A 12,552-nucleotide genomic window follows, 5' to 3' on the forward strand; every position below is an offset into this window, starting at 1 on the left:
ACCTAAGCTAATTTTGTTTATGGTTAGAGGATATTTAGCGGTTAGCATTGTTAGCAAAGTTTTTACGCATTAGCAAAACATTTACGCAACGCGAAATTTAATAGTCTTAATTAAAAAAAAACTAAGGGACAGTTCATAAATTACGAAACACAAACTTTCGCAAATAAACAAAACAAAAAAGATCAAAAGTTTTCCCTTGCGTAGTCTTATTTAAACAAAAAATCAAAGTAGGGCAATTAAATTTGAAGAAAATATACGCGTTAAAGAGTATATTATCTCCTTCTTCTGTTTTTTAAATATAAATTGCATTTGCTTAATTTATAGACGATCCCTAAGTAATTTATGGAAGGTCGCAAATTAAAAATGACGCATTGGCGGTCTCTAAAGTATCCATTTTTTAAAGGTTTACGATCTTTAGCGGTAGACCGCGGGCCATAGCATAAAAAAATGCTTTGATGTTAACTTTCATGGTGCAGTCGTAAGATCTAAAAAATGCCGATGTAAATAAGCGTTTTAGGTTGTGAAAATTCTTAAATAAAATTTTCTCAATTCAAAGACCCGCAGTTCTTGACTTATCGTGCTTTGAATAACCAGTAAAACGATCTATCGAATTTTTGTTTACTAAATTAAAAAAAAAAGTTTTCCCCATAATGTGTTTATATTCACAACTACCAATAAAGTTACGCTATACCAAGATCAGTTCAATTTCTTGCGCATGTCAGGATTAGCGCTAGATTCATAAGCCATTTAATGGTGACTCCTGTATTCAACCTAAATCACTCATACGGTTGCGCCATACACTAATCGACATCAAATCGCTTATATAGTTGCATTTCGTTTATTATTTCTTTACTTGGCAGTTTAAAAAATTTATTCTGCACCTTTTATTTTTGCAAGACTTAAGTGTTGCAAAAACCACTTTTATAGCATTTATATTGAAGATTTTTATTATTTTGTTCAAAACATTATGTTGTTAATGAATAATAATAAACAAACTATTTAGCTAAGTTATGTAATGTCCATAATCCAAGTTCCTCCTTTTTATATTGGCTACCTAATGTTGCCAATATAAAAAGGATGAAATTGGATTATGGGCAGTATAACGATCCTGAGCGCAAACCAAAACTTGCCATGCATGGTCGATGCATGGGATTCATTGGTTGATGAGCGAAACCACCACGCCAGTGATGCCGTTCACCAATCAATGCACAGTGGGAAATTACATGGCCAAAAATCTAAAGTGACTTACATTAAACATTATGTCTAAAAATTACACTAAAAATTCATCACAAAAATGATAAATTTTAACTTTGATGAAGAATTAAAAAAATGTTCCAATTTGTACCTTTTCCATATTTTGATATTATTTAGACTATAATGTTTACTAACTAACGTGAGAAATGTGGCTGCGATCATCCGCGATCTTGAGCGCAAAAAAATTTTGAAAAATTTATGTTTTTTTAAACAAATAATAAACTTCTTTAAATAAATACAATTTTCTTCATTCATTACTAAAACTAAAAAATAAAGCTACTTTAAAGTTTTTTTTAAAGTAAATTTGTTTTCGTGCTGTTATTAAAAGGAAAAAAGTTAATTTTTTATTTTAATTTCATGTGTTTATGATTTTAAAAATATAATTAATTTAAGAAATAATAATTCTAAAGTGCATTTTTAATGTCTTACTAATTAACCAAAAACCACATTTTCTACATTATTTCGATTAGTTCACAATAGTTGTGAACTATTGTGAAATAATGTAGAAAATCAATTTAAGTAAAGTTGAGCAATGTTTTCAGATTTCGAAAAATACTTTTGATAATGTAAATAGTGAGTTTGAATACGTTATTACTAGGATTCAAGTCAAAGAACAAAACAAATTTATTAAGAAAAAAATTTAAAACTAGGGAGTTTAGTCAATTTTTTATTTTATTTATGGGAGTTGAATTTTTATATTTTCAAAATGGTTTCAACCACTTCTGTAGCTTATTTAGTTCCAAAGATATTCGTGTTTTAATATTTTCAATTCATATACATTCAGGCTTGTAGCCAGAATATTTTGAAGGGGGAGCTCTTTTTTTAAAGGCGCTAAAACGGTATAAAATTGCATTTATTACGACAACATATTAATTGGAAAATCAAATTAAGTAAAATACAATAAAATACTGTAGTAAAATGTTTTATTGTATGTACAATTATCATTGTCGTATGACTAAGATTTCTATTTTTTCTAATGCTTCCACGTTATCACTATACATATATTACTATCACTATACATGTATTAATGTAAGTGCTCCAAAGCGCTCATCCTTCATGGATGCTCTAACATAATTTGACAATCTTCGAAGTGCAGATGCATATCGCTTGCATTCACAAGAGGTTACTGGAAGTATACATCGAATGCATAAAAGAATATGTATATTTGGAAGAGCTTGCTTTAAACGATTTAAACGTTGTTTATTTAACGTTGTTTCAACGATAAATCAACGTTGACAAAAAAACTTTATTATAACAAAACCGTCCGTTGAATTTGATGCTTAAAAGTAAAAATAGTTTAAACGAGAAAGTAATAAAGCAATATTTTAGGGTAGTGGGACGTCAGAGCGAAAAGTTTAAAAGCGCAAGAACGTGAGAGCGAAAAGTTTTAAAGCGAAAGAACGCTAAAGCGAAAAGTTTAAAAGCGAAAACCGGGAAATCGAGTATCGTGATAATTCAGCAACAACAACATCAACAACAACAATGTTATTATTGAGATAATTTTTTGTGATTTTGTTATTATTTCAATGTTATATTATAGATTATTTGGCGTTTTTATTTTTTTTTAATTGTTTTATTTTTTTTTTTATATTAATTTTTTTTTTTTATATTTATAATTTATATATTTGGTATTCTAGCTGAGAGTTATAGTTACAGTTAGAGTTTATTAGATTAAATAAATAAAAAAACTTATTGTTTATAGTTTGAAATTATTTATTTATTTGGTATTTTAGCTGAGAGTAATAGTTACAGTGCGACAAAAAGGTATAAGATCTTCCATAAAAACTAATTTTGCACTACAAGTTATCCGATAAAAAATAGACGCATAATTTCTTATTGATATTATTTCATTTTAATTTCTTCTTTGATATTTATACATTACATTTTAAGCAAAAGATTGTTTCTTTGTTTAAATAAAAATTACTTTTAAAATTTAAAAGATGGAAATTAATGATGTGCTTTTATTTTGATTAGGTATGGTGAGTTAGGCTGTTTACCCTTGATGCTTTTAGAAATGATTAGATAGTTAAACCTCAAGAATTGATGTTTAAATTTTTAGTCATAAACTAAAAACCAGGGCAAATAAATCAACACAACATGTTTAAAAAAGAGACATATGAAGGTTAGTTTTCAATATAAACTATTATCTAGTAGATAATAATATCTACAAATATTCCTATTTATGTAAATTAAGGCAAACTTTTATCAGTTTATGTTTATCAAGTTAATCACTTATGCTTAGGCTTATGATCTGTTATAAGAAATAATGTTCTCTTTATAAAATTATTTTTAAACTAATGTATGCACTGACTATTTTAGTCCTAAAGTTAATATTTTTTCTTGCTATTTAATATATATTTGCGGATTGGTTGGGTTACATACAGTGGAGAAAATAGAATTAGCCTCACCATGTACTGATCCAATGTTTTGTAAATCTGTGTTTGTGCGGTGCATCTTTTGTATCCACACACATATAATTATTGTTACAAACAACAACTTTTTAGATTATAATATAGCATAATTAAATTGCGTTACATTTGATAAAACCATAAAGTGTATAATACTTGATATTTGTGGTAACAAATAGATTTAGCTTCATCAATAATTATTTTCAGTTTACTTGTATATTTTGATCTGGTAATACACATTTGTGACTTATTTTTTTATTATTATTTGTAAATTAAACAGAGACTGTGAAACCAGTGCTCATAAAGTTTTTAATATTTGGTTTTTAATACCATAATTTGAAATGAAATATGGTAAGCTTAAAACGAATGAAGAATTAGCAGTAATTAAAGCATACAAAGATACAGACTTATCTAATTGAGAAATTGCAAAGAAAATTAAAAGATCTCCAAAAGTGGTTAATAATTACTTCAAGATTGGCGTTAATTATGGAACTTATAAGGGAAGTGGTAGCAAACGTAAAATTGATAATCGTACTAAATGAGTTATTGTATGTCAACATTACTGGCACAATCTTCGAAAAGAGAAAGAAACTCGGATAAGTTTTAACTTTGGTTGTGAAACTGTTATGGCTTGGGGAACTTTTTCCTTTGCTGGAAAACTCCCAATGGCATAGATTTCAACAAATATCAATTCACAGGACTACATTGACTTAATAGAAATAAGTTTGCCTGAACATGGGGAGGAATTGATGGGTGAAAATTTCACTTTTCAACAAGATAATGCTGCTATCCATAATTCAAAACTTACAAAAGCTTTGTTTAGAGAAAAAAATATTCACGTATTGGAATGGCACGCATGTCTGGACTACATGCGTGTCATTCCATTACATTTCTTGACCTATTTGAAAATCTATGGGGAATAGTTTCTAGAATAGTTTATAATAATGGTAAGCAATTTGAATCCACTTTGGAGCTGAAAACTCATATCAGACAAGCTTGGAATGAAATACATATTAAAACAATCCAAAATCTTGTGACTAGTATTTGTCAAGTCGCATATTTGAAGTCATTAAAAAATCAGGAAGCAATACTAAATATTAAATAAGCGAAAAAACAAAATATTTTCTGTACTTTCTTGTATATAACGTAAATGAGGCTAGTTCTATTTTCTCCACAAATGGAATACTTTTAATTTTTTTTCCATTTGTAATTAATTAAACATACCAATTTATAAACTTTTTAGTTGTAGTATAAGATAATGAGAAATAAAGTAGACTTAATAATTGTTTCACTGCCATTTTTGTTAAATTGAAAAAAAAATAAAGGTGAGACTAATTCTATTTTCTCCGCTGTATTGTTCTTTGCTGATTTTTTACAAAAATATTGTAGATGTATGTATTTGAAGTTTTATGCTTTTTTTAAGGGTAGTTTTTGGGCAAATGTTGATAAATTTTAATGTTCTTAAGTAATACTTTATTTTGCGTTTAATTTTGAGATTCCTTGCACTCAGTAATAATGCGCTTTGAATATGCATTATGGTTTTTTGAGTCTTTTATTTAGGTGAAATTTCTCTATTTAAGCCAATATGCCAATTTTATGTAAAGAATAAAAGGGTAAAAAACTAGTTGATATTTTAATTCATATGATGTTTAATAAATTATTCTTGTTCAGAACAGAAGTGACAAAATTTATTATATTAAAGCTTCTAAACTTATGAACCTTTTTTTAAATTAGCTTTATACAAAAAAATAAATTGAACATAGAAAAAAAAAAAATGTTTACAATAAATAACCCTTAAAGTATAAATGCCAAATTGGTAGTGTGCAAAGACCTTTTGCTTATAACAATTGTGCTAAAATTCAGCCTTTGAATATATTGTCAACTTATGATATGTTTTTAAATTTATAAGCGTACATCAATGCAAAAATCTCTATAATTATCTATAAATATCTTATCTCTATAAATCCTAAATCCATCCTTGTTTGGAACACTTTCGCCATATTTTGGGCAGATCTTCTAGTGATGCCCTTTCTCTTTAAGACAAGGTGCAAAAATGAATTGTTTTTGCACCTTGACCTGCTCTTGCAGCAAACAAGGAGCTGCTGTTGCAGCCAACCTCCAACCATTATAACATTATCGTAATGTTGCTTCTCTTTCTATTTTTTATAAAAACTACAATGGACACTGCTCTAAAGAGCTAGCATCTCTTGTGCCATCTACTAAAATTTATTCTTGTGTTACTCATCATTCAATAAATTCTAATTGTTTTACTATGACTGTTCCTTAGTGCTCCCAAAATTCTTATTCGTCTAGTTTTTTTTCCTTAAACTTTTTTTTTCACTTGCTTCATCTTGTTTTTCTGATTCATATAATTCACAATCTATTAATTTTTCTGTTATTTGTTATCTTGCTCTATAAATTTTATCTTTTCTGTAATAGTAGTTGCTTGCAGCCTTGTTGGAAATAAAGATGTTAAAAAAAACAACATTTTCAATGTTAGCCAAACGTATTGTATTAGCTGGGATGTTATGCATTTTACACTTTTTTTTGTAAAAAAATTATTTTTTTAGTAATAAAAAAATTAACAATACAATAAACTAAGTAAATGATATAAAATTTCCAGAGAAGTAAACTAAAATTAGATTCATGCAGCCTGCAGTAATTTATGTTTTAAAAACTATTTTATCTAGTTCAAAAACATATAACAGTATACTGAACATCAAACAAATAAGATAATAAAGGCTATTACCAACTAATCTGTAGAAAAAATAATTAAATATTTATGCTAAATAGTGCAAATAAAGACTTTACTATACTTTACTGTACTTAGGTCACAAACAATTCATAACATAACTATTAACAATAACAAATCATTTAGTTAAAGCATAAAAAGTGAATAAGTTTCTCACCAGTCAATCATTACAATTGAAACTTGTTAAACTAATTAGCCAAGCACACTTTGTAAGCCTTTTTCCTTTAAGCAGAATTTTTTTCAAAATTAATGACTGATTTTTTAATTTTACATGCAAACAATCCAAAAAACATTACGCAGAATAATTTTTGGATTATTAGCATGTTTTTATACTACAATAAAACGCATACTGCAGAAATGCCTTCAAAAAATCTTTTAGACATCAACCAAGAAGAACCCACCCAGTTACACTACCTCCTGTAAAGTGAATTATAAATAATTTTGACACAAAAATATTTCTGAAATTAAACAAGTGGAAAAAAAAGACACTATGCAGCTTTCTGTTTAAGGAACAAATCAAATCAAAACAACATCATAAAAAAATAGCCAAACAAAAAACCTAAAAGGTACAGCAACATATTTCAAGTGTAACAACATTGATCAAGATAACGCCATACATAATGGTCACAATATAAGTCTCTATATTATATAGGGTTGCTAGATGTCCCGATTTTACGAAGGAGAATTCTGCGCCAAATATGTAAAAATATTTTTTTTACTTAGTTCTCCTTTGTAAAACCGGGACGTCTGGCAACCCTAATATTATAGAGACTTACATTGTGATTTTTGACTTATAAATTATAAGTCAAAAATTAGGCTTTATAAATGCAACATATAAAAATCATTTTTGACATAGGCTTTGAGTTATTATTCATTTTACTAAAGTGTATGTCTGATAACAACATTATTTTCAACACAAATACTAAAAAATTCACTTTATCTCAATAAATAATTTACCAGTAAATATAACTGGCCGATATGATGGCACATAAAAGAGAACCATTTCTAAGTAACTTAATTTTTTGTGTGGAGACACCATAAAAACTTCACCTCGTATCATTGGTATCTCAACCATTACACTTTGTTTTTTAGCAAAATTCTAAACAATTCAATTTCGCCATACTCTACCTTCTATAAAGTATAAACTTCATGAACTTATTTCTGAAATTGACTCACTTCAATTGTATCACCTTTAAGATGACACAATTCAAAGAAAAAAATCCAGTCTTTATTAATAATTATTCCGCTCCTAAATGATGCTAAAATTTATATTAGCCAAAGCCCCATGGAGAGTTTGATGCTTTTAATTGATTTCTCTAATTCAATAAAAATACCTAGTCTTCTGTCCACTTATTCTTGTCTAGAATATATGACCTTTGAAAATTAGCAATTTTAATATAAATGGTCTATTGCGTTTTTCTTTTTAAATAGAAACTCATTTATATAAAAATGTTACCGATGTTATAAAACTTTTTTTCTCGCTTAACCCATCCCATTCGCTTTTAACTTTTTCGCTTTCCCGGCCCTCGCTTTTAAAACTTTCGCTCTTAAAAGTTTCGCTTTAAAGACACCGAACCATATTTTAGTATATATGTGTGAAATTTTAAATTTTGAATTTTCAAAAACGTTTTATTTAGTATTCAAATTTCTACTTGTTCTTAAGACAAAATAATTTAATGGCTTATTTAAGAAACTGGCGAAAATGCCACTCTAATGTTCTAGCTCTGGCAGAATCATCTTCTAGTAGTGAAGAAGAGAAAGTCGAAAAAAATAATGACAATTCAAAATTTACACAAAATATTAGTTAAGTAGAAGAAGTCGAAAATCTGGAAAGAAACAGCTTTTTGTATACCAGTCTCAAGATCAAAATAACAGTATTGACCACAACACTTGCTTTCGACAGTAACTGATTTTGGAGCCTGAAGCAAAGTTCTTTTATCTTTCAGTGAGGATAAGGAAAAAGGAAACAAAGTACCAAAATTATATAATGTTGATAAGTTCTCGATGGCTGAAGGCAACATGTTATTAATTATTTTTTAGTGAATTTTTGTTTAATTTTATTAGGTTTGTAAAAAAGTTCGACAAAAGTTGTTTTGTGAAACTATTTTAAATTATCGAGTTTCAAAAGAGAGTGTTATATTTTCTTACTGATATAAGAAATCCCAAAACACAGTGACAAAGTCTGATTATAATAGTGAATTTATAAGCCAAATAAGTTTTATTTTGTCGGTAGCTAAATTTGTTGAAGTGGACAAGATATTAGATGACAAAAAAAACACAATCATCTGGAGTGAGTTTTAATAAGTATTTTATTAAATAGTTATATCATTTAGTTTCAGAACTTTTTTAAATTTTATGTCTACAGCTTTATGTCAAAACTTATAAAAACTTATAACTGTTAACCATTGTTCTAATGTTATAAAAACTTATAACATTAGAACAATGGCTTCTTATTTGGTAGTATAATTTCAATGGTTTAAGGGCAATTAATGTTAAATGTCTACAGTTTCATTTTTATTAATATGATTATAATACATTATGAGCAAGGTTAGGCAACTTTTACAACCAGATGCTATTCCTGGAGTTAACTTGTTATTCAGATCAGAACTGATTATTTTTTTCTTGTTATACTAACAGAAGTTTATTAGATTATATGGTGCTATGAAAGGTATACCTTTATAAGATATATAAAACATTTTTATTTTTATTTATAGCTTCTTTTATTGAATACGATGAAGCGACTGAAACTTTAATTGATGGCATTTTGTCTGACTTCTTAAAATACGCTCCATTTTAAAAAGGTGGCAGAAAAGAAAGGAAATTAGATTGATTATTATAAATATTTACATATATTTCAATAAGGAAATATTTTCTTGTTGTCTACTAATATTTTGTTTTCAGTGTTAATTCAACATTACCAAAAAAAAATTTCAGTTATGAAAAAACGTAGAATTGAGTTGATGTTTTAAGAAAAATAAGAAAAGCTCAACTGATATAATATTTTTATTTTTGATAAGAACAAAAATACTAATGATGTGGTATTAAAAATTGGTATTAATATTAATGTTTATTAGATGAAGATGTGTAAAAAGTAAGTTACAAGTTATTGTTTGGTCTTTAAAATTGCTTGAATGATAATTTATTATTTATTAAGATGTTTTATTTTTTAATTTTTGTTGCTTTTATATTTTCAATCAAACTAAGTTATTGTTGTGTGATATTTTAAAATAAACTTTATATTATATTTTGTATTAATAATAAATATTATCTATTTTTGTTCAATATTCCATATTACATTTAGGTAGTTAATTATGTTTTAGCAACCTGGGGTTCTTTCATTATTTTCCTTTGATGCCTTGAGTTATTTAAACATAATGTATTCAGAACTATGCAGAATAATAGAATAATAAATATATTCATAAAAATGAATTTAAAATATAAAAATTTCGAAAATAAAGAAAAACTTATCTTTGCTAATAATGTTTACTAATACTATATTATTAACTAGGCCTGTTCTTCATTTTTTTATTAGTTCATATAATATTTTCAAAATCAAGTATGTGGAAAAGAGCTGTTTGGAATGAAGATTTACAAGGAGAAGAAGGTGTAATTCCACCTAATTGGATTTGTAATAAAACTGTTTATTGGCCTCTAGGTACCAAAGCATTGACTGCACTAAAATGCTGAGAAGAATTGGCTTCCATTTTCCACAAATTTCCAAGTTTCCACAAATCAAAACTAAATTCTCTTCAGGTATTAGATCTATATATTACAATTATTATTTTTTAAATAATTTTGTTAGGAAGAGTTATTTTGTTGATACAAATTATATAACTGTTCATATAACTATTCATGTAACTATTTTAATTCCACAGAAAGCAAACAGGATTGTGAAAATTTTGACTTTGCAACTACAAAAGAAAAATGTTTTAATGAGAATGTCTATTCACGAAAAAGAAAACATAAACAAAGATAATTTCCGTAGCAGGTATTAGTTTTATAATCTTTGATTTTATAAATTTCAATTTTTATACCTAAAAATAAAAATGTTTTTGTAATTTATACCATAAGTTAGTAATTCTATTTTATAGGTTCAGTTATCAAAGATTTAAATGAAGTGTCAATGCACCAAATTCATTGATCAAATCTATAGGTAAATATATATATATATATATATATATATATATATATATATATATATATATATATATATATATATATATATATATATATATATATATATATATATCAGGGATGCGGAGTCCCAAAAAGGATTCCGGATTTAAAAGTCGCAAAAAGATTACTTTATCCTAGTTTTTAGTATCCAGGAGCTCCAAAAATATAAATAAGTTTATGGACTACTATTAGGAAAAAAATTAAGACTTTTAGGTTAGAGGAACAATTGTTTTTTGAGTCCAGAGTCCTTAGGTATAATGGCGGCAAGGACTCCAGGACTCCGGGCTTAAAAACAATAAGTTTTAAGTCATTAAATCTCATGAACTTTTTTCTTATAGCAGATCATAAGTCAACAATCATGTTCAAAGCTTCTGGACACTACAGACTTGGTAAAAGTAGATATATAAAGCCGGAGTCCTTTTGGGACTCCGCATCCCTGATATATATATATATATAAATATATATATATATATATATATATATATATATATATATAAATATAAATATAAATATATATATATATATATATATATATATATATATATATATATATATATATATATATATATATATATATATATATATATATATATATATATATATATATATATATATATATATATATATATATATATATATATATATATATATATATATATATATATATATATATATAAGTTTAATTTTGCAGTGAGCATATATTCTGCAAGAGTGCTCGATGAATAATATCAGAGCTATATAGTTGATTTTTTGACAAGACTAAATAAAAATAAAAAATGCAGTTATTTTTTTAAAATATTGAAATATTTAAAATATTGCCTTTTAAAATATTGAAATATTTAAAATATTGCCTTTGTTGATTTTTTTTAATATATTTTTTTATTTACAGCTCCTTCTATTGTATTCAATGGAGCAAAAGAAACCTCGGTTAATGGAATATTGTTTGATTTTCTAAAATACGCTCCATTTCAAAAAGGTGATGGAAAAGAGACGAAATTTGTGTAGATTTTATTCAATTATATGTAGATTATATTCAATTATTTGTAGATCTTATTCAATTATATGTAATTATATGTAATATTTAAATATATTTTTCAGTAAAACAACTTTTATCTCTTGCTTTAATAATACTATTTCAATTAAACTAAATTGAAAAAGTTCTAAATAGTCTAAGTATAGACTATGAGTAGATTTAATATCTGTAATATACCTTAGTATTGTAATAGAGAAGTGCAACAGCACTATTGAACATGCATACTACGTTTTGATGGTGATCTCAGTTTCTATCAACGGTTTCTGTGATTACAAAACGTTTTGTAACAGCCGGTTTAACGTTGATAAATCAACGTTAAAAGCACAGTCATTCTCAACGTTGTTTCAACGTAAATTCTACGTTATTGTAACGTTTTTTTGCGTCGAACCAACGTTGATATAACGTTGGAACCTAACGTTAATTTAACGTTGATAAATCAACGTTGAAAAAAACTTTCATTCTAAACGTTAAATTAACGTAAATTCAACGTTAGGTTCCAACGTAAGTTCAACGTTATTTCAACGTTATTTGCCGGCTGGGATATATATATATATATACAGTCGTCCCCCGGTTAACGAACTTAATTCGGAGTACGAACTAGTTCGTTATTCGAAAAGTTCGTTAACCGAAACGCGTTTTTCATAGGCCGCCATCAAAAAATTTTTAATTGGTGGATTTTGCCGAAATAATGGGGGAAAAAATTCAAAAAGTTGTCCAACTTGATAAATAAAATAGGCAAAGGTGAAATGATTGAAACATGAGATTTATGCACTTTTAAAAATTGAAACAAATTGAAATTGTTCATGAAAATTGCTTGTCAAAGTTTTAGAAAAAACTAAAAATTGAACATGAACATTGCTTATCAAAAAATGAAAATTCAACAAGAAAATTGCTTGTCAAATTTTTACCAAAAAATTGAATATTGAACA

The 12,552-nt window shown here is 26.6% G+C and overlaps 1 long non-coding RNA gene across 2 annotated transcripts; it reads left to right on the forward strand.

Annotated features, from left to right (window-relative positions):
• The first annotated feature begins 3,287 nt into the window (after positions 1 to 3,287).
• On the forward strand, positions 3,288 to 11,696 carry LOC136076800 (uncharacterized). Of its 2 annotated transcripts, XR_010636593.1 has the most exons (6): positions 3,288 to 3,376; positions 9,129 to 9,505; positions 9,947 to 10,167; positions 10,290 to 10,402; positions 10,506 to 10,567; positions 11,480 to 11,696. It is a non-coding gene; the product is annotated as an uncharacterized LOC136076800 (long non-coding RNA). The 2 variants fall into 2 exon arrangements; XR_010636592.1 differs by lacking the exon at positions 3,288 to 3,376 and having other exon boundaries at positions 8,421 to 9,505.
• The last annotated feature ends 856 nt before the right edge of the window (positions 11,697 to 12,552 follow it).

This window comes from Hydra vulgaris, chromosome 02, assembly GCF_038396675.1.
Source record: "Hydra vulgaris chromosome 02, alternate assembly HydraT2T_AEP".
Classification (NCBI taxonomy): domain Eukaryota; kingdom Metazoa; phylum Cnidaria; class Hydrozoa; order Anthoathecata; family Hydridae; genus Hydra; species Hydra vulgaris.